This window comes from Bombus fervidus, chromosome 2 (genome assembly GCF_041682495.2).
Source record: "Bombus fervidus isolate BK054 chromosome 2, iyBomFerv1, whole genome shotgun sequence".
NCBI classification, from domain to species: Eukaryota; Metazoa; Arthropoda; class Insecta; order Hymenoptera; family Apidae; genus Bombus; species Bombus fervidus.
Window position 1 is genome coordinate 7752845 of NC_091518.1, and position 26979 is coordinate 7779823.

The 26979-nt window shown below is 31.4% G+C and overlaps 1 protein-coding gene across 4 annotated transcripts in view; it reads right to left on the minus strand.

The window, feature by feature from the left end:
- The window catches only part of LOC139995157 (adenosine receptor A1), a 321882-nt gene that overhangs the window by 119124 nt on the left and 175779 nt on the right, over positions 1 to 26979 (minus strand). For all 4 annotated transcript variants that reach the window (XM_072018397.1, XM_072018411.1, XM_072018387.1 and 1 more), the window contains one exon: positions 25439 to 25473. The gene's annotated coding sequence lies outside the window, so the exon portion shown is untranslated. The remainder of the gene's footprint in view (positions 1 to 25438; positions 25474 to 26979) is intronic.

The following is a 26979-nucleotide window of genomic DNA, read 5'->3' on the forward strand; positions in this document are numbered from 1 at the left end:
TAAGGGCTTATAAGCTATAGGACTATTATGATAGCCGGCTAATATCCATCACCCTGAGTCATACTATCTTTTTTTTATTGTTGCATTTAGTAATGTTTTCAAGTATTTTCCGAAAGTTACGCGAGTAATCTTCTAATCTTCTCCAATATAATGTCTAGTCTTTGCATAACTCTTTTTTTCAAATATCGTCTTTTTAATTTAATTTCTTGCTGAAAGTTGTATTAATTTAACTTAGGGCAACCCCTCATCGAAAAAGTACATCTATTCTTATCTATCTATAATCTATAATATCTATAACCTATATATATATATCTATCTATTATCCAACTATAATAAATATAAAAGTATCTATAATAAACTTCCGAAAAGAGTCGAATGTAATGATCCAGAATTTTTGAATAATTTCATATGTAAAACATCACACAGTATGAATACATTCGAATACACAGTGGTCTACATACAATAGATATAAGTTGTATGGGAACAGGGGTAGTAACAGAGCATAGCAACGTTTATGTGTTTAGCTTTTAATACTGTAAAAATATAACGAGAAATTCAAAACAAACAATAATTTAGCTCCTATTAGGTTTTCAATAATTTTACTTTCTTAAATTTTACCAATTCATAGCATAATTACAAAATTAAAATTTCTCTTGGAAACTGAGTTTTATTTTAATATAATTTTTACTCTGATTTCAGCAAACCTGAGAAAGTGAACTGCAATATTTTCGAAACGACAGCGTAAAATGCAGTCGATGATTGGAACGTGATCGAAATCCAAAAAGCCAAAAGTATGTTAATTATTTCTCATATTTCTGTAATCAAATGTTTTATCGAGTAAAAAAGATATGTACATACTTTAAAATGTTTCTAGGGAATAAATGTTAATAATCATGTAATTTTGAGATGTGAAATTTATATGCAGTACTATGTGTACTAATTTGCCCGAATTACTTCCGTGCTACACTGTGAAGAGGTGAATGGTTATATGCTTAATGGCACAATATAACAGCAATATACATAAGTGGGATCTTATCTTTTAACTTGTCGACTAGAAAAGATAACTTGACTTATTCCAATTGTCCATGTTTTAATACGTGATAATTTACTTATTCATAAAGGCTTTGTTCTTTTACTGCGTCGTTGCGTTTGTATTAAATAGTGGAACAGTTGCACATATCTGAAAGGGTGCAGTCTGCGTACTGACCGATAGCGAAATTTCTTCTATTTACATAACCGTGTGATCCAATGCGTACAGAACGGCGATTTGAAATGAATCAAAATATACAATAAAGCATGTGAAATTTGAAAATATAATATATGCTCATATTGAGAAATATCTCCTGTACAAACATATATATAACGCATGAATTATGTGTAAGTATATGTGATATATGCAATATGGAAGTGGATATACGTCTAGATAATGGAATCTTTAGTTATTTACACATTATGATTACAATTTAAAGTGCCACAAATTAGATTTACTTTTTTTATATTAACCACTATTATCATTTATATGAGCTGAAATTAATTTACGATTATATCTATATTTATTGTATTTAAATTATAGTAATATTTATAAATTTAATTTATTTGTATATTTATATATATACATAGTATTTATACATTTAATTTATAAATAATTGTATCTATATTTATAGTTCGAGAAATACTTTGAGAACCACTTTAATTGTGAGAGGGCCATCGAGGAAGTTTCAGACCTGAAGGTAAGAGTATTATGTTTCACCTTGTCTCGTAATATCTATATGTATACTTACTATGGCTTTTTACGTACACTACCTGTCATAAGTGTCTCGACACTTTGATTTTTCATAACATGAATTTTGCCAAAATATGTAAGTACGTTACAGATCTAAATTTTTTCCAAGCATAGTAGTTCAACATATAAACAATACATACTACACTTGTATTAACTAGTTATAATTATTAGGTTGTCCGAAAAGTGTCTTTCTTTTACAGACTCATCTTTTATAACGATGCATCTTTATATAAACATGAAACCTAATTTGTCGAACGTTATGATCTTTATTTTGATAGAACAAAATGGATCATACGTAATTCGATAAAATAATATAAAACGGAAAATGTTGTGCATCCATTATTTCCTTATAAAACGAAAAAAAACTTTTCGGACGACCTAATATTATCAGAAAGTTTTATGGTGTTAAATTAAGATAAAGTTTTTGACTTGTTGATAATGTCGCTTAATATTACAGCTACACCTAACCTTCTTATTAATTTTAAAAGATTATTGTTATATGATATGTGGCATAAGAGTTAGAAATTAGGAACTGAACAATTTAGTAATTTTTCGGAATCCTAGCTTCATCACTGATTTCAATTATTTTGTAATTTGCTGTCGAGGGCACGATTCCGAGCAACTTTTCTCTAAACATATCACCGCTGCTTGACCTTAGTTTTCAAAACATTCGCAAGAAACTGCCGATACCACTACAATGAATTCTGTCTATGTGTTTGTTGTGATGTGGCATTGTGCGCGTCAGTTTGGTTTCCGGCCACCTCTTGGCGCGGTGGCTGCATAAAATAACGCCTAACCTAAATGGAATTCTTATCTTTTGTTTATAGTTTAAGTAGGAGTAGGTTAGGTGTCATTTTATCCGGCCAGCGCCGTGAACCGTAAGGCGGTCAACAACTAAACTAATGTATAGACTGTCACGAACGCACAATTATAGGCAGAATTCACTGTAGTGGTATCGGCAGTTTCTTGCGACTGCCTCGAAAGTAAGGCCAAGCGGCGGTGATATGTATAGAGAAAAGTTGTTCGGAATCTTGCTCCCGACAACAAATTCAAAACTATTTGAAATCGGTGACGAGGCTATGACTCCGAACAATTACCAACAATTTTGTTAAGGATCTTTGAGAACTTTAATAAAAACTTGAATAAAGAATTTCTAACGCAACAAAGCTGTTTCGTAACTTTCGACATTTACAGATTATAATTTTATTATTGCGTAGTAATTTTTCAAATTCAAATTTATCATATCATAATTTTCTATTATTATCTGTATAAGTATACAATGTATATAAAGTGATAAAGAATAAAACCAATGCAATTTTATGTATTCATAATTTGTAAATAAGTTAGATTTTATCAAAAATAAGCAAGTATCTAAAATGTTTTGTGACAGCCCACAAGCTGTTGTGTTACACAAACAACAAAAAATAGTACACTGTTGTAATATAATTGGTTGTATGTTATGATACTAAGATAGAATATTATTTCGAATAAATCATTAAGGTTTGACAATATATCTATTAAGTGATACTCAAAGTTTGTTCATTTGCAAAACAATATAAATATAATACTGGTACTAGTTCGATTAAACTTCTTTCTAGTTATTCTTCTATATAATTATCAATATTATTATGTACACTGTATATATACATTTATATCAGTATAAATATTCCATAATATTATGTGTATGGCTAAACAGTTTTATAATAATTTAAATATAACAGATAAATGACTTCATTTACTGATGATTTCAATATGTTACTTATATGAAAAATAGTAATATATAATGTCGTAACAAAAGAATATCTAACTAATGAAAGGACAAGTTAAAATGAAATTAAAATCAAAAACATTGTTTAGATAGAAAGTATCAAATGGAATGTATTGTGTTAAGAGTTACCAACAATTGGTAGCAATAGTAACAGTTGGTAGTATGTCAGAATTTTCGAAAGAATTTGTTTTATTTGATTGAAATGTGAAAAGGTGGGGTTTCTACGTTGTTTCTAAGTTACACGAGACAAGACATGGTACATAAAACTGTGAAATTTCGGAAACAGCTGAAAAGAAAATATTAAGTGAACTACGTGCATGTTTGATGAGAAAAGTCGCTTTCTTTTATCAATACTACTACATATAGAAAATTAAATCCTTGGAAAATTAGCTTGTGACGGTTGCTGAATCATAAAGTAGGGATCCATATTCTGTAAGCAGTTTATTATCACTATTCTACCGTCTTTTATACCGATATTAAACAATAATTAGATTTTTATTTTTTATGTGGAGTTTTCATGCCTGAATTATTCAAAACTGTGTTTTATAATATATATTATAACATTATTGTATTTTCGTCCAGTCGCGGGGAGACGCGGTAGCGTTGAAGCGCGTCAACGGGAGTTGTAAATTTCCGTTACGATTAAACGAATTGATACCACGAGCAGGGCGATCCCCTTATTTCTTATAGGATAATAGGGGTGTTTGGTTTTGAATATAACTGGAATCTACAGTTATATAATCTATATCTATTTATTTAACCAGCCTACAATACTTGTTGCGTTGACAGATATTGTTTGACTTCGTCGTGCCGGAAAGTATAATAATTGATGGACCCGAAGGTTGATCGATTTGATGGGTAGAGCACCGAGAACTTAACTTTTGATATTTTTCGATATTCGTTAGATTAGCGATTTTGTTCGTCAGGGCTTTCGATGTATGCAATATGAATTTTGAACTGAGACACTGCCCTTGGATAAATTCCTTGTCCTTTCGGAGAGATGACCCCCACCGCGCTCGGATCATGCCACCGCTCGCGCCAATGATCACGCATGCCGACTTCTTTGTGAAAATAAAGAACGGACCGAAATCAATGTTTCTGGAACTCGCGGCCGGGCGGCAACCATGCGCTCGTCGATACATTGTATGTTCCGTCGGGAAGATGAGACGATTCGTATATGACACTGGAGGACCGCGAGAGACGGTTAGAAACACGATCCATACTAAGCCTCGCGACGTAACAATTATAATGTTAATAAAAACATTATATATATAATATATATGTAATAATAATATAAATGTATATAATGTTTTTATTAATATTATAATATATTATGTACAATAGTGATGAGAAGTTTGAAAACTGTGACAGTTTTTTACATCTCTCTTATTATTTCTGTCCATAATACAGTAGAAGGTCGCTTGTTAAAATCCCTATTGACAGAATGAGAATGCGATTATCAGAATATCAGTATATTTTATAATAATTAATTTTGATTAGCAAAAAATCTAGGGATGGTTACTTTTAACGAAGTTTAGGAAACGAATAAAATTTTGAATAAAAGAATTATTATGATTTTATTCCAATGTTTCTGTTTTTGCCTACTTAATGTTAATATTTGTAAAATAATTCAAAATAAATGATTTTTTCTCATGCAAAAACAAACAGTATTCGATTATCCATAGAGTATATATTATAATTAATTCAGATAATCAAGATTCTACTACTTGAATTATTTGATGACTAGACAGCGGAGGTTTATGCAAATGTATACTTTTTTAGCTAGCAGGTAAAGCAATGGGGTCTGGACAGGTTTCGTGATTAGAGAACTATAAAAATATATTTTTTGTTTCACTCTTTTTGCATAATGAATATGCTTTGCATATTCATGTTTAACAACACATGCGAGAATATATTACTTGCCATCATATACCATCATGTTATTTACCGTGCATATGCATATATCGTGTTTATGTGGAGTATCTATCTTTTAAATTAATTTCATCTCTACCAGTAAACTCCTATATCATAACTATGTAGTATCGTTATTAGTAATGTGTAACTAACCAAAGCTAATTGTAGATCATATCAAATCATGTTTTTGTTATCCTGAATTGCTAATTGAGCATTGGATGTGACAGTTTGTGTTTGGAATTCAAATAGTTCAGGTTGATTATTGTAATGTGATGTGCGTGAAACAGTACATCGGTATGTATGTTCGAAGAAATTAGATACATTAAAGTAGAGTCGAAAATGATTCCATATTTGTCATTAACGAAAATGATGACGAAAGCACTTGTAGCCTTTATAATAAAAATTAGAAATGTGAAAAGAAATGGCTATTAGTACAACGTATAAATACTGCCACACGCAAGAAAGCAGTCGAAGAAGCAACTAAGCCATGCGGAAGGGAAAATTCAGAGCACGAAACGACGGGCTCAAGAAAAAATGAATTTTATGCCGACTTAACACGAACAATGTTTGCTGTTAATATTCCTTGGGGAGCTTTGAATAATGATATATAGAGGAATTGTCTGACGAAATATAGCTATACCAAATCGCACTATTCCGAACGAATCAATACTATGGAAAAATTATTTAAATGATTACTATATTATGATTCAAATATGCAAGCAATAAGAAGAGACATAAAAAAGCATCATGTATGAAGTTTCGTGAATGAGACTATTAATTAGAAGTGAAGATGTAAAAAAGTCTTGCTTATAATGTGTTATGAAGAAATTAGAGGAACAATTCATGCTACTAACTGAATACTATTATAGAAAAGGATGTAGGATTTTCGGAATTATTAAAAATTTCAAGTATTTTAGATAACAAGAACGTAGAAATACCGATAAATGTACCAGAATGTTGTTACAATAAGTTTGAATAAGCACCGATTACATCGTGAGACGTAGAGCGGACATTTAATGACGAAGATTATAAATAGTTTACGAGTTTTAATAATTCTGTCGTATTAGTATAATCAATTTCTCAAACGCTTATAGTACTTCTGCATTTTTCATTCTTTTATTTTTATCTTTTTTCGAGCGTATTTTTTGTTTATATCTTTCGTATCCATAGCGATAATAGCAAATGGATAAATAAAGGAATTTAAAAAATTGCCTCTACATCTTTTGCATCTTTGCTGTCATGTATTGTACTTATTTAAGGTATTAGCGAAATGAGTTAATAATCATTCATTAAATTTTTATAAGCATATTAATAATATATGAATAGCACATAATCACCAATATCATCATACATATGTAAGTAGTAGTAGTAACATAATTTAATTTAGTCTATGATCTTCTCTATTTTCATTATTCATATTATATTCTTCCGATTCTTATAGTACTAACAATAAGAACATTCATTTATCTTAAACATTATAAATTATCATTAACTACCCAACAATTCATAAAAAGTCAGTTATGTTCAAATAACAATCTCTTACATCTCATAAAAATCTTCGAATATATTTCACTTTAAAAACAGTAATCACTCATATCTGCACTTTTGACGTGAATAATATGATTTCTAATTCAGTTCCCTCAAAATATTTGCGCAACGTTTACGCGGCATTAAAGATAACTAACATTAAACTCGCGTGGAGGGCTGATTTAGTACAAGGCTTAAAAGGAAGATGAACGAAAACGAGGAATGATCAATATTTATGGTTAAAGTTTCCTTGGTACACCCACGTAAGTTGTTGCAAATTCCATAGCACGTTCTCTTCATTCGCGTTTTTCTGGCTGAAAATTAAGGATGCGCATAATTTTGGCTTTAAGGGAGTTAAGATCACCAAGTGTGAATGTATCTCGCGACTGGAATATATAGTTGCCAATTGAATATGAATACTCGAACACAAACAGACGTAGCGATTGTTGAACTCATGGAATTTACACATGAAAGGATAAGACCACTGATCTTGAGCATAATAATTCTCTTTCTTTATCTGACAATGAATATTCTTTCTGAATGTTAGCTAAGAATTGTTTAGAAATGTTTGAAACGACAAGTAATATCGTCTATTTTACACTTTGAATTTGTAAGGTAATATCTACCCAAATATTACATTGATGTTAATGTATCGAAAAAGAAATTCTGTTTTTTTATTATGAAAATAGCTGATTATAGACAGTTAAGAAATTATATAAACTAAAAAAGTATACTTCTCTTGGAAATTATTACGTCATTCTTTCAATTCTTTAGACTTGTTGCTTAATACTGATAGTTTTTTTTATTTATCTCGTTAAATTACAAAATACTATAAGGAGTAAAAAGTTTTATAAAATAGAGGCTTTTAAGATAGATATATAATATAAAAATATATATATATAATTAAGATAGATATATAATATAAAAATATATATATATAATTAAGATAGATATATAATTTTTCAAAAACGAAGTTTAAAAATTATCAACAAAGTAAAACACGTAATCCCAGAATACAATAAACAATACATTATTATTTTTACGTAAATTAGGTATAATCAATATTAAAGTTTAAGAAATTTCAAATACGTATTAAATATATAATCTTATAAAAGATATGTATTATAATTATAAGTAAATAATTTGTGCACGCGCGCGCGCGCGTGTGTGTGTGCGTGTGTGATAATTCAATTACAAAAAATAGTAAAATCTTACACAGGACATGCATTTTCAATGTATGTACTTTTTGCAATTATTGCATGTAGGATTATATCTATTATGGTTTCTATTACATACATTTGCCTTATTCGATTAAAATATGTTTTGTCTACGGTGTCATTTTTATTATTCTTCTCCTGGCTGCTTTTATTGCGTGTATTTGAGGTGTAAAAAAATATCTTGAAATTTTTATCAATTTTTGTAAAATTATTTTCTTCGATCTCTAGCAAAAATATAAATATTATATAAAATATAATATAATATTTAAATATAATATAAATATAATATAAAATATAATACAATATAAATTCCATATAATATAATATAATATAATATAAAAAATTCCAGCGTTATGATTGTCAAATGCTATGTCCGCGATAAATAATGTATATGTGTATATGAGTATTAATAAACAATAATAAATATTTCAAACTTCATTTTTTAACGTTTTAAATTTATGTACCTATGAAATGATATAATAAGAGAGATTATTACGACTAGAATCTAATATCATGGCTCAAAATTGTTAGTAAAAATGAACCAGTTTTGCAATATTTAAATATCGAGTGGTTATTGGATTCTCTATTCAAACGTTATCTGTATGCAGCAGGACAAAAATATCCGCTTGACCTTTCACGTAATCGCATAGGAAGCAAATCCATCAGTTGATGAATTTTCGTTATTCAGAGGTGCTGGGGAAATTTGAAACTGTACTGAACTGTAAACGAGTTATCAGTAGTTGAACTTCATAGCACAACTCGTTGAAAATCAGCTGTTTACCATTAATGCTATTACTTTAATGTTGGGATAAGCAACTTTTTCTATATAAAAAAATTAATTTTTTGCTATGATAATACACAACAGGAATATTAATAAAGATATTAATGTAATCCACCCATTCAATTATATTTTTTATTTATATTAAAAATAATTAGCATCAATAAGTTGAGTTTATGTTGGGCTATATAAAAATGCGATCACCTATACACCAAAAAGAAGTGCAATGGAAACTAAATTTAATCGAAGTTCTTTATGAATATCTCGGAAACGAAGGCCTACCAGCGGTTATAAGTATAGGAAAAATTAGCTCAGAATGTTAATTTTGACAACACATTCCAATAACATTGAAATAAGTGAGATACGCCTTTTTTTTGTACAATTACCAATTTTGTAATACATCATAATACATTAAAATATGGTAATAATCAGATAATAATGTTGTATTATACGAAATTGTACAAGTATATCGTATATATTTTACAAATTAAAAAAAAAAAACATTTTTGTATGATAATAAAAATGAAAATTACTAAACTTTTTAAAGTACAACTTTTGTGAATCTTTCTTCAACTTCTAGTACTTAATATTTTGATATTATTGTTACATATCATTTTAATTTTAATATTATTGTGAATTGAAATGATATAAAAAGAATAGAGTAGAATTTGTAGTTGATTTTGTTACTTTATTTCTAATATGACGAATTTGTAAAATTATTACGAATCTTTAAAACATGAATCTCTTTTCACCTACTTTTTGAAATACAGTACCAAATTTTGTATGTATACATTACCTTTTGGTATTCATCGAATAATAACATTTCGCTCTCGTATAATACACTCTATTCTAAGGCATGGGTGTTTGTATTATAAAAGGGTCATCTGTATAATAAAAATTTTCTAAAGATCTGCTGAATGTTATTATCATTTCATTAACCTCACTTATTGCTCGAGGTGATACGGGTTAAATGTCCCTATCGCTTCAAAATCACCCATAATGTACACGTGTATTATTAAACCAATTATACTCTCAATAGATATTCATATCATGGAAAAATTCTTCTCATGCACGATTTTTGCGCAAAGGGATTTATTACGTTTTCTTAACTTGGTTTTCTAGACTAAGTTATATAATCAATTGCACTGTAATTGGTTGTCTTTTACTGAATAGGCGGTTGGAACGCGCAGTGAATTTCGAGTGGCGAAAATTGAATCGTGCGTGGTATTGAATAGCAATTATCGAGCCGGTTAAACTCCGTTTCCGAACCTCGTTCGTCATAATAACCACTCACCACCGTCAGTTGATCACCGTGCTCCGAACAGTTCCTCAATTTCTCAATTCGATGTTTTCGAATCTTCTTTTTTCTTGAACAATGAACGCCTCTTTTATAAATTTATGAATCGTCAAATGGGACATTGAGGAACAAATTAATAATTCGGTTTATAAGTATGAGCAATATAATAATAACTGTGAGTACAAAATATTCAATGTAACAACTGATATTGTTAGTTTAGCTGAATTTGATTTGAGGACAATTAATTCCTACACTTTAGCATATAATTAAAATATAAGTTACTTGAATAATCTAATACTATGGAGTCACATTGATAGATAAAGGCAGCTTCGTTTATTTTCGTTCTAAATACCCCAAATGTCATTTAGCATTTTATTAGCCAATTAGAAGGTAATAACAAAAAGAGCAAAATATATTATTAAACTTCTTATTAAAGATACAACGAGTCACAAAATCATTCGCACAGCGGACAATGCAACAAAACTTTATCAAATAATAAGACAACATAAACAGATTTTTGATACTTGTTATTTTAAAATATGCAACATATAGTTTAAGAAAAAATTATGAAAGAAGTTCGAAACAAGCTATAATCGTTTTTTATCCTGTTTTCAAATTAAAAATTTATGTTAAGAGTAATATCATCAGTATCAACATTACACCGCAAAAAGAGTGTTCTATAAAATATTAATTCCATCAGAATAATAACTTATTGATATATTTTTAAAAAGTCATTATATAGTTAAAGTTATTATATTATAAATTTATTATTTAAAGTTATAGTTATTATATAGTAAAGTTATTATATTATTATAATTTTGTGATTCACTGTACACTGTATAGTGTCTTTCTTAGGAAGATATTTCTTATATATTCGTTATAGTTATTTAATAAAAATATTTATCATTTTTATAGTAACTGAATCATAGTTTGGCAGCCAAACTATTGATTTTATATTGGATTAGATATTAAAATTTGTATGCGAGTATATATCTATTTTATGTAATTAATTAAATCCGGTGGCTACTATAACACTATTCTACCATTTCGTAAATTTCTTGACCCAAAAAAAAATTTTTACACAATATTATTGTAAAAGTACGAGTAAAACGATTAACTTATCGAGGTAAATTAAAATGAGATACGAGCTGTTATTTGATATTCAAAATTCTTAAAGAAGACCATTTCAATTAAAAAATTCCATAAGATTTGTCACCGTATTCTGCAAAGTATTTAAATTTCTGATTGAAACTTGAGATAAAAAGCAGATTAATGCAATTTATATACAAGAAATGTGAGTTTTCAATTGCGGAATTGAACAAATGCTTTAACAAATGATCATATTTTTCATGTTTTTGCACTGTGTTACGTCGGCCGACTCTCTACCTAAAGCAGGCCATTCACCGCGGTCAGGATAGCATTGAGATGTCTAAACATCCTTATTACCCTTAAGATTCTCAAGGATCGACCATAAATCTCAGAAAATTTTAGCTAAAGTCTTTCAGATCGAACAAAGATCTTTTTACAAAAGCGTTTTCTAAGGTTTTTGGTTTGTTACGGAAAAACACGGGAAAGTTAGTTCTTCACACGTGCGATGCTTCCTACCAGCAACTTTCTATCGAGGGCGGCTAAGACCCTTCCTAGTCTACCAACCTTCTTATCATCCAATCACAAGCAATGTCTACTGCCCTCACTTTCCTAACCAAAATTGTCATCTACAAATCCGATGGTCCCATGCGCTAGACACACCCATCACTAGCTTTTCTTCGACACAGCATCGTCACGGAACTTCATATATTTTTCATCGTTAGAATAATCAACACATATCTGTAACGGGTCTCTACTTTTAAATAAATCACTTACGTAACTTGTACCTACGCATCAGCGTAACTATCCTCTTTTACAAAGTCGTTGGAATAAACATTATTTCATACCTGTTAAATCAGTGTAAATCACCAATTGAACCACCCTTATTATCCTAATAGAAATAAGGGGATCGATTATCTAATCGTAACGGGAATTTACAACGGTCGATTAAACTTGATCCTTCGAACCGGATTCACTGGCAAGTGAAAAGTGACACTACAGCGAAGTCAGTAACGCCAGGGCCGTCAATTCTGAAGAGGCAAAACCCGGTGGTTGAAGAACGCAATCATGGAACCTCACGCCAACAACTAGAGAGCCAACTTCCGCACGTCAAACTAGACACAGACACGGTGATGAGCAACACTATTAAACTCATAGCTACAAGGTAAGCTCGTTCATTGTATTGTGTTTACAATCCGCTAAAAAAATGGAAAACAGAAACAAAATTATCTCCTTGCATCGAAGACGAGAGTTCCAAATCAGTCGATTCACTAACTTATCCAAACGTCTTGATGAATTTGAACAATCTAGTCAACAAAATAAGGCCACTTTAACGGCCTTCAAGTCACTTCTCGACGACACATGGAAACAATACAGATTATTACAAGAAGAACTAGAAAATTTAGGCGAGATAGAAGACATGCGAGTTTTCGAAATCACAAATATATATCATGATCTAGTGGTACGAATACACACACTCTTAGACAATATACTAGCATCGTCGTGGAAACCGCCACACTGCAAGCCATCCACTGTCGCCGAGCAGACTTCAATAAAATTACCGGAAATTCATTTGCCTATTTTCGACGGTACCGTTGAGAATTGGTATTCCTTCTATGACTCTTTCTCGTCCACGATAGATCAAAGTGAACGACTGACACCTGTTCAAAAATTTCATTATCTCCGATCGTCCTTGACTGGAAAGGCTGCGCGGAGCATTCAATCGTTAGATATTACGGAACTCAATTATTCGATAGCTATTGATGTTCTGAAAGAAAAATTCGACTGCCATCGTCAAGTCTGCATGCGTCACTGGGACCTAATTTTTGACTATCCGAAAATAACGAAAGAGACACCCGAAGCAGTAGACGATTTTCTAGAAACAGTTAAAGTTAATCTTCAAGCCTTAGAGAAACTAGGTGAACCAGTCACCTCAAACGTCATTCTGATCAAATTATTCACCTCTAAGCTACCAGCAGCTACCATTCGTAATTGGCAACACACGTTACTTAATAAAAAGATGCCGTCGTATATGCATTTGATAGACTTCCTAAAAACACGGACGAACGGCGATACGACAAGCTCCATCACAACCGTGACAGATAGGCCGCCCGATCAACATAACCATCAGCGACAAATCGCGCTGCGATCCCACACTACGCATACGACGTTGGCGTGTCCAGCTTGCAAAGGACAACACAAAATTTGGAAATGCGACGTCTTTAGGTCGAAGTCGGCCAGAAATCGCCTTGAAACCGTCAAAAGGGCATCGCTCTGTATTAATTGTTTAAACAAAAAGCACTCTCTGGCTTATTGTCCCGCCGGTTTATGTCGCATATGCAGTCAACGACATCACACGTATTTACATCAAGATCAAGATTATGTCAAATCACGAAGATCTAGCGACCGATCATCGAACGATCAATTGTCGAGCGAATCATCTGGCGAATCATCTGGCGAACTATCACCACTTAGATCATCGACACCTTGTTCGTCACGTCGTTCGAAACGATCCTCCGCGTCTCCCCGACCGTCTCTTCGAACGTCTTCAAAACGCGAATCTCGGTCATCACGATCAAAGGTAACCGGATCAAATACATCGCTGAGTCCTCAACAACAAGAAAAGCAATGATTGCATCAGACGACTTTAATAGGGACCGAATCGCAGAAAACGGATTCACTGACCTCTCTTCCTTCGGAACTATTACATCACAATCTGCTAGTGACAGCGCAGGTTGACATCCTAAACAACAAAACTCAACCATTCCAACCATGATACAAATACCTAGGAATCTCCAATTAGTCGATTCAAGATTCCATAGACCTGCTGCGATCGAAATCTTATTAAGCGTCGGACCAACACTAGCATCACTCTGTGTCAGTCAACTTGACATCAGTCACTCAAACGGGACTGACTTGCGTCTGCAAAAACGCGATTCGGATGGGTCATCGGGGGGAGCCCAACCTCGCAATCATCAGCACACACGTTTCACACCTCCACGACGGCTTTACAAGCGGACCTCGCCCGTTTTTGGGAAATCGACGAAGCCCACTTTGCACATTTCGGAAGCGGAACGACAATGCGAGGAACATTTCCGAAATCACGTCCAACGCATCAACAAAGGGCGATACATTGTCGCTCTCCCATTTAACGAAACAGCTCCTTCGCTTGGATCTTCTAAAGCCATGGCGATGAAGCGACTCGCATGTCTGTGCCGTCGGTTCCAACGAGACAAACAATTCGAAGCCGACTATCACGCCATAATACAAGAATACTTGGAATTAGGACGCATGACGAAAATCACCACGGACCATTCCACTGACGACGGATATTTTCTGCCACATCACGGCGTGATCAAAGAATCCAGCCAAACTACAAAACTCCGAGTCGTGTTTGACGGATTTGCACTAACCACCACCGGAGTTTCATTAAACGACGTACTTCATATGGGACCCAAACTACACGACGACTTATTTTTCATTCTCCTGAGGTTTCGTTCCCATCAATACGTTCTTACAGGCGATGTTGGGAAAATGTATCGACAATTTTTTATGCGTCCAGAGGATCGGAAATTCCACCAGATTTTGTGGCGTAACTCTAAGGGAGAAGTTGACACCTATCAACTTAACACAGTAACATTCGGACTGTCCGAACCCTTATCTAGCGAAGCGGCCCCTTATCTAGCCATTCGGTGCCTCAAACAACTGGCAGAAGACGAGGAAACACAAGTGAGCAGTTTCCCGATAAGGGACCAGTATAACGATCTATTAATACGGATAGATCATCTCCTAACAAGCGCACAAGCAGCAACTCTATCGATACCCAAGAGCAACAGCAACACGTCTAACCATTTCCAGGGACGTAAGAATAATTCCAATAACAACAGTACCAATGATCATACTCCGCTGACGGAAAATATCGCATCGAATCTAGCGTCGATACCGTCGCATGATACGCGGAGCTCATCATACGCGGAGCTCATCATACGCGGAGCATGACACTCGCAACGTGTCACCTACACGTGATCAACTACGTTCGTGTCACGTCGGAGACACAAAAGATCGCGAAATTAACAGATCGCCGGTGATGTCCTCGCGCCGCGGCACGAACGATATGATTCTTTCACGAATAGGGTGAAGGAAATAGAACTTAATCTTTGCGTATCAAGTTAGAGATTTATTGCAGGAATCCAACAGAGTGACGGTTACAACAGATAGCTTCGAAATGCTACGACAGACTGTTTTTACGCTGGTTTGGGAAGGTCCCTCTACCGAGGACCTAGTCCCTTTGGAGGGGGTCTCGTTAGTCTACTGTTTCAACAGATGCGGCATGCAGGGTGTTCGGTCTATCTGGTTACTAAGCGGATGGTTTTCTTGATTGTGTGACATTCGCGTCGTCAGCATCGCAACAATCTGATTCAATGCTACCAAACGCCTTGAATCAGCCAACCGCTTATGATCCTCTGGACCGGAAGAAAGAGAAAACCTCACCAGGCGACAAGTCGTGGCAGACATTCTCTCTGTAATTCATAACGAAGAGAGTAACGGGTTAAATCCCGTCAATGACACTTAGGTCAATCTAGAATCGAAACCTTTGGTAGACTGCGGAATCCACGATGATCGAATTATCCAGGAACGGGTTTTCCTCGATCAATACTTTGACGGTTGATAACCTATCCCGCATCACGTCACCTGTAACACCTGAAATAAATATCGCATCGGAAACTCATTCTCTGGGACATAACGTGAGGACTCCCCCTTCGCCAAGGGCGAGAGGGGCAACACCTGCGAATGACCCGAATCGGAACGAATGACTAATCACTCAATTAATATCGATAGTTTTCAGAACACACCGCAGGATCTCAACACTTGTTTATTAAGCCCACAGATCGCTACATCGGACAAGTTTCTGACCACCACCTTATCTTTGGAGTCGCCCTTGGCTCCAACAATGCCGGGACATTCTCCAATGTTCAAACTATCACATTATGAAGAACCTCACAACCCGTCAGAGCAACCAAACTGGTCCACCTAGCCTCCCACAGATGAACGCGCCAGGAAGGACGCAACAGCGCATTTCTTGCACAGCCTCAGCATCGGGACACATCTCAGAAGGAAACTAAGTATAATGCTGATCAACTCAGAGCACGACCGCCCTTCGAAACCAAAGTCTAAACAAATCCAATGGTCCTGTGCGCTAGACACACTCATCACTAGCTTTCCTCCAACACAGCATCATCACTAAACTTCATTTATTCTTCATCGTTAGAATAATCAATACATATCTGTAACTGGTCTCTACCATTAAATCAATCACTTACTTAATTTGTACCTACGCATCAACGTAATTATCCTCTTTTACAAAGTTGTTGGAATAAACATTATTTCATACTTATTAAATCAGTGTAAACCACCAATTGAACCATCCTTATTATCCTAATAGAAATAAGGGGATCAATCAGTTCGTGGCGTCGATTATCTAATCGTAATGGGAATTTACGACTCCCGTTGACGTGCTTTCTCGCGATCGCGTCTCTCCGCGAACAGTCGATTAAACACTCTGCAAGTAAAGAATTTCAAGTAATTTTGTAAAGATTAAAGATCATGATAATCTGGATTTATCGTAAAAAATAAAATTTGAAATTCTTTATTTTAATACAATAAAAATCGACATCTACCAAATGTATACAAAGTAACACGCGAGTATATATGTAAACTCAGAGCGACCCTCTTATGTTTTACGGACAACCATTTTTGAGAAGCACGCATTTTCCCAAACGGACGGACAGAGAGTAACATTAGAGGCAGACAAGATTACAGAATAGTTATTTAAAATTTTGAAGACTGACGAAGAAAGATCGGTAGCTCAGGACGTTGAAAATCGATTCTCGATTTTCAGGTAAACATTGTACAAAACTTGTTATTTCTCGTTTATGTAATTTATTGTTATTTATTGTTATAGACGGATATCAATTGTTGTTTATTTTCGTATTTTATCTAATTACGTTCATAATAAAAAAATTCGATTTTTAGACTTCAGAATCGATCCCGGAATTATCCCAAGATTAACGATATTACATATATATATATTTTTTATTCTATAAAATAAAAAATTCAAAATATCAATGAAAAATTCAAAAGACACGACAGCTTATAGTATATGTAATTCTAATAGCTTATATGTGCACACATCGTAGGACAGGCATAAAAGATGAAAAAGAGATTAGTTATATTTTACATCAAAATAACAGTTACTGCAAACGCTATCCAACAGAATTCTGCAATATTGAAAATAATTTTATTTCAAATTCAAGGAACTACTAGAAAGAATTATGGAAATAATTTTGTGTTCACTAATTCTAGTACCCTGTTGAATGGAATATTACATTGCAAAAAGATCATAAATAACTATCCTTCATATTCAGTGTTTATTAGAAACTTAATGACTTTTCTTACTAACAAGCAATCATAAGGACGAATAAATAAATATATATATATAGATTAGTCATATGGATTATTTAACATTAACTTCGCGGAAGCAAATTTCATTTCTATAATTATTTTATTAATTCCATTATATACATATATAAAGATTAGCATAAAATGATATGCTAATACCTTTGACAAAATTAATTTTGAGTCTTATTAAAACAAAAGCATGGTTGCAGATTAGGTAATAGTTATAGATAATAATTCCTTAAAATGACGGCATTTAAATGTATAATATACACATTGGTATTCTTTATTAATATACTTTAGCAATTTTATAATATTTCCACAAAACTTTCGACCAACTTCACATATGATTCTCACACGACAGCTTGTCAGAGGATCAGCTCATTCACAAATGATTCTCAGACTACTCTTACATGACGTTCTCGATTCCTTATACGTACGATACACATAATTGTCAAGTCTAATTAGAACTCCACGTAGAACCACGCACTCTCAATCTTCACGTGTATTTCCCGAATTATTTTCAATTCTAACGTTACCATTTGATTTCATTACCCTGGTCTTCAATCGTCATTCACGCTGCATTCAGCTTTTCACCTGTATGCCTATTCTATACCATAGTTGTACATGTATAGCTACAGCATATTTAACCATAAATCGATAGTATATGTGCATTAATGTTAGAAAGAACATAAAAAAGTAACAAAAATTGTTATTCATACTAATGCAAAATATCAACCAACTACAAAATTGCTACAAAATTGCCTCGTTAGATACACGTTCTTGAGTATACTGAAAGAAAAAATGAGAAACACGCAACATGAAATAGAAAGAAAAGTTCAACAGCTGTTTTAAATGATGTATCGTACATTCAAATATAATTATGTTTGGTATCTTTTTTAGTAGAAAAATCTCAGAAAGATTACACTAATAGAATTATAAATGAAGAAAATACAACACTCATATACTAATATAAATGCTTGTCTATTGATATTTCTCAACACAGTTATGTAGTACCTGCAAACATTTACGTGTTGCAGCATAACGTGCAAATATAACGTTTGCAATTTACTATCAAGGTATGGTGATAGTCGCAGCGCTACGTAATTAACCTCTTGCCTTACGATTTAATTTGTGACCACACATGGAGCTGTGAGCTGTGCACGAAGTAGCGACTAAATAGTAGTTGGTCTATATTCTGTTATATAGTGGATTTTGTATAAAACTCGCATACTTAACATATTTCACATTTCACACACATATGTATAGGATGTATAAGATTTGTAACAGAGATATCGTTCAAAATTGATCTTAAGCATGATTTTCAAGATCGAAATTTTGTTACTGCAGCTTATTCTGCTTGTCACAGGAAAAAGAAATCTCAAAAAAACCGTGGGTCGCAAATGACCCCTCCTTCTGGAAAAAGATATTAAACTTTTAATAACATTCAAACTAGGAAATAAAATAATGTTTTTATAAATAATAATATTATAATGAAATAACACTTTATAGAAACAAGTTAAGTCCAAATCGATTTTCTTATGTTATCTAGTGTGCGACGCCAAGTTGTTGGGTTTCAGTGTAAAATCTTGTCTTGTTGTTTCACATTAATAGATACACGTATATACGTTACACGAATACATTATTTCATAATTTATGCTTTCTATGATTTTATTATATAAATTTGTATCTGTTACAAAACTATAGTAACTATCGCTTCAATGTTGCTCCTTCCAACAACTAATAGATTACGCACCTTTCTATAAAATAAGTTACAATATAACTATACAATATATATAAAGTGAAGCTACTCTCGTGAGGTTACTTCCTTCGTTGTATGATTTATTTTGAAATTTCACACAAGAAATGAACTATTAATCACAGGATTATCTAATTATGAATAAGTTATAGACTGCGAATATTTACGCAAATGTATATTTTGATGAGTGCAGTAAAATTTAAGTAGAGCTTCAGACCATTCATTAAATACTACAGCAAGTATTATACTTAGAATATTTTATGTATTTTTGTACAGGTATTATCTGCATATTGTACACTTTTTACACTTTTAAGTTTTCCATAAATGCATAAACATCCGCAGTCTAATTATTTGAATTCAATATATATATAAAAATTTGCGAGAAATTATGAGTCAGGATGGTAAAAATCAATTTGTATAGATGACACTTACGACTTGGTAATTTAAAAATCGTGGAGCAAAAGTAAAGGGACAAAATAAGAGGCGAAATTACAAAGCGCTTTGCAATTATAAATTTTCTCATTGAACCAGACACACGAAAATCACAAAATACAATGTCCGAGCTGTTAGGTAAATGTTTTTCGCTTGCAAACTTAATTTTGCACGATAACATTCGTGTGCCTGTCACGGAACATGATCGAGTAGCGTTGTAGTGGAAACCACTTTTCTACCGAGTTTTCCAAGGCATTTTTTCTTTGTGGTTGCTTGTAGACACTTTAACATTTCACAATAAGCGTCGACTTGACTACATTAGAATATAACTTACGCAACATCCTTGAAAGTGCTCGAGTGGTTGCAATTGTTGCTCTCCTTTCGTGACACTTCTCACGTACGTTTTTATATACATACATACATAAATCAGTACTTATCACCACTGTCGTGTGAGATAACTTCATCTATACATAATACACAGTTGCTAATTCGTTATGCTTTACACTCGAATTATAACATTTTGCCTTTGAAAATAGAATCAGAACACTCTTTTCAAAGTCGAACTTATTATACTTTTTGTAGCCGTTTCATGTTTAACAAAGCGTAATGCATGACTGATCGAGGCAAAGGAGTTGAAATACCTGACCTCTTCGTCCTTACGAACATGTGCATTGAGAAAACTATAGTTTCTTGGTGTATCGACACATATATGAATTATGCTTTGGAAAAAATTCTATTTCTGCCATGTATGAACATTTATGTGCTTTCAATGGAATCAAACCTTTTTTTTTTTTTTTTTTGCCTGCGTTATTCATTAAATGTTTTCTTTAACTCATTGAGGATCATTTCAGTTCACATTCATTTATAATTTCCTTTCAGTCGGTTGAGATTATTGAACTTTATTGAATTCATATTGTGATTATGAATAGGTGCTTCAAGAATTTGCTTAATATTATTTTCGTTTTCCATTTAGTAAATTTTATTAAACTTGTAATTTATAACATTATGATAAATTATAACAATTAATAATTAAATAATTGCATAATCATTAATTAATAATTATTTAATAATATTACTATAATATTTCATTATTAATTAAATAATTTAAGTCATATTTAATAACGTTACGTTTATGCAACTTTTTTGTATATTAATATATTAATCTATTACTTATTCGTTAACAAGTTAATCCTTCAATGTTTCCTTTAATAATTTTTTATGTAAAAACATCGCAAAACTGTCCCGGGATTCCTATTTTTTGACATTTTCAGGCCCATGTATATTTCTAAAGTAAAATTGTATAAAAGAATGTTAGAACCTAAAGAACTATAGTTATTTCGACCATTCGCGGAGAGACGCAATCTCGAAGTCGTGTAAATTCCCGTTAAGATTCGAATAATCGACGCCACGAATAGATCGATCCCCTATTTTTATTAGGATAATAGGGGTGGTTGAGTGACTATATAATAACATATATTTCCAACAATGCAATAACTTCAATATTTGATACACTTGTGAGTATGTTGACTGCCAAACTACGAGTGAGTACGACCCAAGACACTTTTCGTGTTGGCGACTGTGTTTTGATTGTTATCGAGCTGATAAGCTTCAGACTGAAAAGATTAACTTAAAAAGCATACGTTAAAACAAGCGTTAAGTTAAAAAGTTTAAGTTTATAATGGATCCTTAGGTTTACTGAGGGTCTGAATAACGGCGCACGGACCATGTCACACTATAGTTTGTCACAATAGTTGTATATTTAATCTGCGCAAAAAGCACGAACATTTATAAAATTCTTTGAATAATTCTATAACGTTATTTAATGCAGATAAAGGAAAATAAATATCCGTAAAGTACGCGAATAGTTATTTATTTACAGAAAAAATGATACATAAAATCACGTTTTTGCTATTACATTAGCAAATATTGTTGTTAGTCGTTTACACATATTATTCTCCAAATATTGTAGAATATTTCAAAAACAGAAAGTAATAATTCGCGTAGCACGTAATGCAAACATACGTTTCATATGCAGGACAGAGTAGTGCATCAAAGTGAAATACGTCTCTCCGATATATATTTCCATGTATTACACATACATATTTCTCGATATGCGAGAATCTATGATGCACTTCTATGCAAGGTGTTAACAAAATTTGAATGATGTCTGTTAGTTGTGATTTTAGACACCAAATCAATAAAGAGAGTTCGTGAACAAATATATCCTTTGGAGCTAATTTTTCAAATTATAAACAATTTAATTTTGCGCTGGAAATAATCTATTGACTGTTATTATTACTTAATAAATCAGCTGAAGAACTTTTCTTTCTATTTCACTCGCACTTCACGTTTCTCGCTCTGAGGTAAACGAAGTTAAATATAAGAGCCGATTTTCTTCAAATTCTCAAAGTGTTTTGCTACCTACACTCACAGCTGATAAATATCGTTCATTTTTTTAACACTCTGTATGTAGAAAAATACATGTGAGAGAATAATACTCAAACGCCAGACAAATCAGTCATTCTTCTTATTCGGTCGAGAAGCGAAAACAATTTTGTAAAAAAACGAATTTAATGGCTTGGAAAAGATAAAAGCAGACACAAATCCTAAGGAATTAATGTACGACATTAATGCTCGTAATTAAAGCTACGCTAATGACGAATTAAAAAAGCCGGTGTACACAAAGATCCTCGATCAAATTAATAATCCCCGCTCTATCGTTTGAAGTAATTTCCCCGATCGCATTATTCTTCAACAATGTAATTACTTTTTGTTGAAAATTTTCCCCATAGGGTAATATAGTAATTTTCGATATATTAAATATCCTGGATATTAAGTATCCTGGAGGTTAGTATATTAGCACGTATTAAAATTTCGAAGATTTTTACAAGTACCTACATAAAAATTATTTAATCAATATTGTAGGAATATTTGCGAAGGAAAGGAAATGATTTATTTCAATGATATTAAGATGTTACTACTAAGCTATGAACACTTTTGCACTTATAGAGAAATTTAAATGTACAAAAATATACAGATATAATATTCAAAAATTTACAAGATATGCAAAATAAAATACTGACTATAATATTTATAAGCAATGGGATGAATGTTTGCTTATATTGCATTTCTTTAAATGTATTTATACAAATTTTAAATTGTATAAACATCCGCAGCTTAGCAGGATAGCTATCGGTCTTTGTACTCTGAAATCCTTTTTTAAATAAACTGATGTACTTGTACGAAAAAATGACAAATACAAATAAATACATATTACGAGAAAATATACATATATTATATTTACCCATCCTTATGTTGTAATACTAATCAATCTTTTCATTGATGTATCTTATTTCGTATAATAACATAACTCTGAGATCAATGTTGTCAGTGTCGGATATAACTTTTTATTTTTTATGTTTATCTACTTTTGCAGATACATAACGTAGTGAAATTACGATAAATGATAGAAAATATATAAATAATATAAAAATACTTGAAACTGGTTTACAAATATCTAATAATCCACAACAGTCATAGTCTATAAATGAGTGCTAAATTCCTACTATAATTAAATGAAAAATACGTTTGATTATTCTTAAGATAGTGTAAATAAACTGTTACATTTTATTATAATTTATTTAGTACCAATAGTAATCTTCTATCGCGATATTCTCTTTATGTTTCCTCAGCTATTGTACTTTGTGATATATGAGCACTAGTGATCATCATTTAACCCCATTTGTCTATAAGATATCAGCTTTAACAATTTTTACAGCTTTAACAACAAGATATCAGATTTAACACTATTTGTATATAAGATTTAACACAATGTGTTATTAATGTATTAAATTTGTTCAACCATAGATATTATGTTAGTCAGGCAATAAATAAATTCTTCTCGTATACCGAAAAAGTTAATAAAAATTACCACTCGAAATAACTATAATCTATTGACTTTATTAAAAAAAATTTTAGGACAGAGTTTGTTATATTTGATTGATCAAATAAAATAACATTTTTCAGTTTTTTTTAAATTATGTTTTCTTAAATATCAGTATGACCTTAACGTCTTTAAGTGGCAGCGCATATTTTGTTTAGTTCTATGTTGTGGTAACTATAAAGGAACGAAGATTTGAGAAGAGCGAAGCCCGAAAATCGACTCGAGTTTTGAGATTCTAAACGAAACGATAATTTGTGGGTAAAGCATTATTTTGAGTAGTAATTTTTATTGACTCATTCTGTGTGTAATCATCGCACTCCAAAACACTTTCCAGTAGCGAGATATCTGCTACAAAACGATTATAACAATCGAAAAATAATTGATTCAATATATTATATATCAATTAAGAGATGTGGATGTAGACAGATATAGATATACATATGTATATACAAGTATTTTAATCGATTTATGGTTACATTATATAAATTTTATTAAATTTTATTTATTATACATATTAAATTTGTGCTTAATAAAAGCAGCTTTTATTACTTTTTTATGGAATCAACAATCCATAAATTTAAATTATCTATTAATACATTTTAAAAGTTTACAGCTCTACAGAATAGCCGATCACGGTAAAATATATAATTTGCAATTTTATCCGCCGGTTTCAACTACCATTGCATGAACATTTGTTTTTAATTTTTAAAACTGCATTTTATCGTGTCAAGATATTTTATACACAGCTACGGTGATCATAAGAAACAAGTCATTTTACTTGAAATTTTGTAATTTAATTACATCGTATTAAAAATGAATACGTTTTCGTAAAATAATAGGTTCTTATTTGGTAGAAAAGTCGTTTTTAATTTACTGTTAATAAGACGATTGAGAAATATGATATTTCATATAATTTACTAGCGTTTAAATATATACGTTAATATTCGAAATTTCTTTTTCTGAAATGAAAAGCCGCTATTACTTTAACTATTCTCTGTATTTTTAGATTTATTACTGATTATTACTTTACTGATGCATAAATTGAAGTATGATACGTTTTTGCTTTGTTAATGTACAATACAGAATGTTAAATTCTGTAAAATGTTAATGTGTATATTGTAGCACATGAACACATAAACGTAACCATATAAAAAATTTATACAAATATAAAAACGGTAAAAAATTCCAAAAATTGAAAGCTCAACATAAAAAGTTGATATTTCTAAAGAAAATTGACTGTAAAAGGAATACATATACGTTCTTTTATGTATCTATGCAAATTTTCTGTTACACTTAAAACGTTAATTTTTTAAATTATTTTGATGTTATTAATGTAGCTTATTTAATCTGCCTTAAACATGTGGCTTGCTTTTGTTAGTAGTTCAAAATTATAAAATACTCTATCAATGAAAAAGAAATAAAATGAAAGATGCAGAGTATAAATTCATTTTGTTAAAATGTAGAGAAGTGGAACTTACCTTTACGAGCTGCATGTATTTTAGTACTCCAATATCTGTAACAAAATTAAAGAAAGTATAAATTGTAAATCTATGAATCACATGTCTACATAAATCGTAAGTGTGTACAATTTTACATGATAAATTAATAATAAATATTACCTGTTAAATGTAACTAATGATTATTCTAAACTGTATCAAAATTAACAGGGCATTAAGGTGTGAATTAAGGAGGGCATTATTGCACAAATAAAAAGAAAAATATTTTCTATATTATTAAATATATATATTTTACATGCAAGCTGTATATTGCACACAGTAATAGGTGCAGAGAAACGGTGATTAATTCACAAATATCATACAACATCAAAAGAATATGTTTAAAATTCTTGAAAAAAAATGGGAAAATATAGAATTAGATTTCATTATAAATTTGGTATTATCTTAGAACATGCTATTTTGATTTGTAGAAAAATTTTGGGAACCAATGTCTTTAAATTATTTATTTTGTCTACATTAATTTGCACTGTTCATCGCGTAATCAGATTCTACAAAATGAAAATTAACTTTAACAGTTTCGCCACTTGTAATTATTCTAGGTGTTTATTAATCGTAGATAATATATCATTCAACATAATAGAAAATAGATAAACAATTGCACAAAATTCAGATTACAATTTAAGACTGTACCTCATATAAAATTTTTCTTTCCACATTATCGTTCTGAAATAATATCATGGTATTATAATATTATGTGTAATTACTGTAAGGTATTATTTGGTATTGAATAATAATAAAGTATTCGATCTTACTTATATGACTTTTAAAATGTTTAATTTATATAGATTTACCGAGATAAGCTGTTACCTATGATAACCCAGTGGTTATTACTTTACTGATATTATATTAATTAAATGTTAAGATTAGTTATTATTTAAATATTATTTATATCGTGAAGCAAGATATAATAGTAAGAATTTCGTCTGCTTCATCTAATATTCAACAGATAACATATCTTGAAAGCTAATATACATATGTATGTGTTTATGTACCAAATCTTAAAATTGTGATAAAAAAATTTTAAGTAAAAATTTATTTCAATCCTTTAACGCTAAGGAATTAAATTCATTATATATGTAAACTGGATATTACGGTTTCACTATCAGAAAATAATGCGTGCAGTCTAGAAGGCTGATACCAGATAATGGTTTCAGTACGTTGAACATGTATGCAAATTACGTTCCAGTGAGACTTTTTATTTCATCATACGTTGCATAGAAATAATAGCAGAGTATTACGGACATATATGTACTTATAAACAGGGGAACAAGTTGTTGCTAATTAGATTCTACTTGGCTAATATAAATTTTGTAATTAAAAAAATTTTCTTAAGTACATATAAAAATAATAATTGAATAAATCTATCGATTTATTTATTTATTAATGTTGGATACTACGTACCTTTTGCAAGAAAAAAGGACAATGTGTCTATGTATTTTGCTAAAAATCATTTAATAACTTTTAAAAATGCAAAAAATCGTTCAAATTCTTCAAAAGATAAT